The sequence below is a fragment of the Capsicum annuum genome, chromosome 7 (assembly GCF_002878395.1).
Source record: "Capsicum annuum cultivar UCD-10X-F1 chromosome 7, UCD10Xv1.1, whole genome shotgun sequence".
Classification (NCBI taxonomy): domain Eukaryota; kingdom Viridiplantae; phylum Streptophyta; class Magnoliopsida; order Solanales; family Solanaceae; genus Capsicum; species Capsicum annuum.
This window is the reverse complement of record NC_061117.1, coordinates 186,941,719-186,945,854: the sequence shown is the minus strand read 5'-3', so window position 1 is coordinate 186,945,854 and position 4,136 is coordinate 186,941,719. Positions and strand designations below refer to the sequence as shown.

General features: G+C 34.0%; 1 long non-coding RNA gene across 1 annotated transcript in view; it reads left to right on the top strand.

The window, feature by feature from the left end:
• The first annotated feature begins 1,453 nt into the window (after positions 1-1,453).
• The window catches only part of LOC107853536, a 7,555-nt gene continuing 4,872 nt past the window's right edge, over positions 1,454-4,136 (top strand). The window contains exon 1 of the long non-coding RNA XR_001669807.2: positions 1,454-2,091. This is a non-coding gene — a long non-coding RNA (uncharacterized LOC107853536). The remainder of the gene's footprint in view (positions 2,092-4,136) is intronic.

Genomic DNA, 4,136 nt, shown 5'->3' with positions numbered 1-4,136 from the left:
ATAATCAGTGTCTTTCAGTTGGGAGTAGGATTTAGCACTGAGCGAGTGCAGTAATGACAGCTTCCCCATCAGAGCGGCAGAGTCTTTAGTAGCAATCCTTGTACTCCAGAACTGCATAGCCAATGCAAGATGAAGAGTCACCCGTTAGACTAGGCTTGACTACCTCCCAGGGGTCTCCCGTTAGATTAGACTTGGCTTCACCCAAGTGTCACCCGTCTGTTAGGCTCGGCATCCTGGTTTTCCAGTATTAGTACCCATGGCACTGTATTAGCACCCCTCCAACTAGGGTCACAGACAGCTCAAATTTGGGGCATGTCGGTTAGATGATTACTTCCCACAGTATCAGTTTCAGTCTCAGTCTAGAACTCAGTTTATTTCTACACAGTCACTTAGTATCAGTAATTCCGTTATCAGTAACTTCTGATATCAGTTTCTCAGTTACCAGAACTCAGTACTTACCTTCAAAAAAGCTCAAATACAGTGTATATATATAAATATGTGCACCATATTACATACTCAGTATTTACAGCAGTTTCAGTTATCCATGTACACTCAAATTCGGTTACTCTATATCATTCAATCAGTACTGTTCATGCATATGAACCCTTCCATTCAGCCTTACGTCATCTAGCATACCAGTACATTTCACAATAAGATCGCTTGCATTCTCCCAATCAAATCAACTTTCAAACTCATCTTTCAATTGTGTAAATGTATTTGTTTTTCATTGTGAAGAAGCCATAAGATAAAAATTATGGTTTTTTCTATCACCACTCTGACGCCAAAATTGTTTGGCTCTTTGTTTCTAGTAGTATTCTTGTTGCCTTAATAGGATTTCATAAGAATCTTTGGCACTATTATATAGAGCAATGTGACTCAGGTTTCTACTACTGCCTAAGTCTCTTCATCTGTGTCTTGCGATACGTCATCTTTGATTGGAATTATTTTTTTTGTTACGACCCCAGGATTGTAAAAAACTCCTTCAGTATTCAATTTGAGATGTAATATGTTATCCCTTTCCCTGGGTCCAACCCTCCTCCACTACCTTTTTAACATCTATTTTCCAAAGACATGAGTTTTCAAAGCAAAACTTCTCTAGTGAATATCGAATGATACTTAATCCTAAGGAGATAAAAAGCATCATATCTTCACTACAAGCAGTTTTCAAATGGTACGCTATAGCTTTATTGAACAGTACGCGCCAACTAGCTGTTGAAAGGGCTCTATCCAGCCTCTCTGAAACCCACCCCTCTGTACCTCTTCCCTTTTCATTAGTAAATTTATTTCCAACGCATCTCAAGTCTCATAATCTTTTATGTTATTATTAATACTCTTATTCCCACAATGCACATCACTTTCTCCCTTATTTTGTGTGTTCTTTCCCTTTCCCTCCCTCACTTCCCCATTATTTTCTTCCTCATTCTTTGAGTTGTTTTCCTTTGTCATACCCAATTCATTTGAATAATACTCTCCCTTCTTATTATGTCACGTGCCTCCCGCTGATCTATTTTCCGACCTAATCCATTGCATGCCATCCATGGTTGTTTGTTGTCGTTCAGCACGCAATTTCAACCCATAAAGAAATTGTACTTTAGCAATTTCTAAATGATGATATAGTTTGCACCAAAACTTGTTCGTATAACCAATCAAACCACAAAAGAAAAAAAAAAGTTCCCAATCTTTCATACTTAAATGTGTTTTGCACACATTCACCACCTGGCTGCCTAATTTTCATTGATCGTTTAAGTGGTTTTTGGATGTTAATGCTCACTCATATCCTCATGTAGTCTTTCCAAAACATGTCATGATTTTTTTATGTTAAGTGGTGGATTAATAAAAGACCTAATATTGAATTATTATGTGTGTGGATAAGTTAGGTCCAATAACAATTTGACTATGATGGGTAGATGCTCTATAAATAGAGGCAAACTCCTTTTCCCTAGCCACTAGAAAACTCTAGCCTATTTTCTTCTTGAATACGTGGTATAGCGGTTGACGCTCCATTGGTTTGATATAGCTGAAGGATGGTTTAAGTTGGTCTTAAGTTTAACCGTCGACGTTGCTACCGCTGCTTAATAATGGAGATGAAGGGTACGCTTTCTTTGTTATATATCAAGTTTATGTTTGTACTTGTGTCTTGATCTTTGCTATTGACTGCCAATTAAGAATCTAACATGTAAATGCCGGATACCAAATAGATATACACAACACTGAAAAAGTGTCTAGTTGTCCCGTACCTCACAAGAAATCATTCAATATGCACACAAGACACAAGAATGTAATCCTTTTCTGGTCTCTTTTTTTTTTTTTAAAAAAAAAAAAAAAAGGAATATGCTACCTCGTACAACTACTACAGTACTACGTACACAGAAAACGGGCAACGTGAAAGCAGCACAGCGTCCACCTGTATCAAATTGGCAGGCTAAATAAACTCATCTTAATTATCTTGTTCCCCATTTCCCATCTACCAAAATCTGTATAGCATCTTTAGATGACATGTATATGCGATGATCCTATAACAATGTCACCATGTTTAGACATGCTTACTACCAAGTACTCTCTCCATCAATTTTTACTTTTTCAGCATACTTAAAATAGTTATTCAACGTTACTTGTTTAATTTAGAAAATTATATATAGTTTATTATTTTGTATCTATTTTATCCTTGTTATTTAATATATTCATTTTTCAATATTTAGTTGACTAATAATTAATTGCATAAATATAATAAGATTGCCCTTTTATTTATTGTTACGTAAAATATGTGTTAAATCAAATATGGACAAGTAAAGATGGACAAAGGAAATACTATTGATCAACTTGTTTTAGGGACTACGGTTTCCAAATGCAATCCCACTAGCTACTTACATGTACTACATAATTATTCCCTTCGTTTACTTTTATTTGTTAATTTGGTACGTTCATTAAGAAAAATGTTATTAATATATGATTATTTTACCATCGTACCCACTATTAATTGGTAATTACTAGTGTGTTTTGAGATTAGTTTAGAGTATACTCTCTCCGTTTCAAATAGTTGGCTCTCTTTCAAAAATATTTATTTCAATTTAATTGTTATTTTTATGAAATCAAGAGATTATTATTATGTTTTTGAATATTACTCTTATTATTAAATGATTCATTATTTTCAAAACATAATTAAGAAGACTAATTTGATAAAATAAACCTCTAATAAATTTTTTCTTAAGGAGAATGTCAAGTCAATAGAGGTCAACTATTTTAAAACGGAGGGAGTAAGCAATTACTGTTAAGGATAAAATAAGAAAAAATAAGTTGTCTTTTTTTTATATGTCAAAAATGACAAATAAAAATAAAAATTCAATGAAAAAATTAGTGACAAGTAAAAGCAAATTGTGGAAGCAAAAAGTTTATAATCTCCTTACATGACTGTGAACTTTTTATTCTATATAACTGGTTTTTATGTGCATGTGATTGCTTTTTATCATTAGTGAAACAAACTACTCTAATAAAAGTGTGATGATTTGATTTGTGAAATTTTATTTTTAATGGGATTTAAAAGTTTTGTTTTTTCTCATTGTTACAGCAAGTTGATTTTAAGGTGTGGAGATGATTGACATGGTTTTCGATGTTTTTGAAAGGGTTTTAAAAGAGTTTGGGATTTGTAGAGGTTTTAAAAGTTCTATAGTTGACTTCGATCAGCATTTTATGTTTTGAGCATCAGATGGAAATTTGAACAATTTCATTAGATCGGAAACATTGATATTGAGTTAGTAGCGTGGTTGATTCAGGTTTGGAATCATTAGTTTGCATTTCGACCCTCCGATTGAAAACTAATTTTTAATAAGCTTTAAGGGGTTGCCGAGAGTAATTTGTTCAAAATAATTTTTAAAAAATACGTCATCATTGAGTCCATAATATCGAATTTAATTTAGTAGCATAGTCCATTTCGAATGAAACTCAAGGGGTTGATTGGCAACTTTGCAAAATAGCAAAGTTATTGATGCAGTTGAAGCTAGTGCAGACGTGCTTTAGCGGCCAATAGACTACTTTAGTGGTAGCCAATGTCGCAGCAATGCACTGTTTTAGCGGTCACTTTGACCAGTCGCCTCATTGTTAAAGCGGGCACTTTACCGCTTTAGCAATGGTGGATCCCT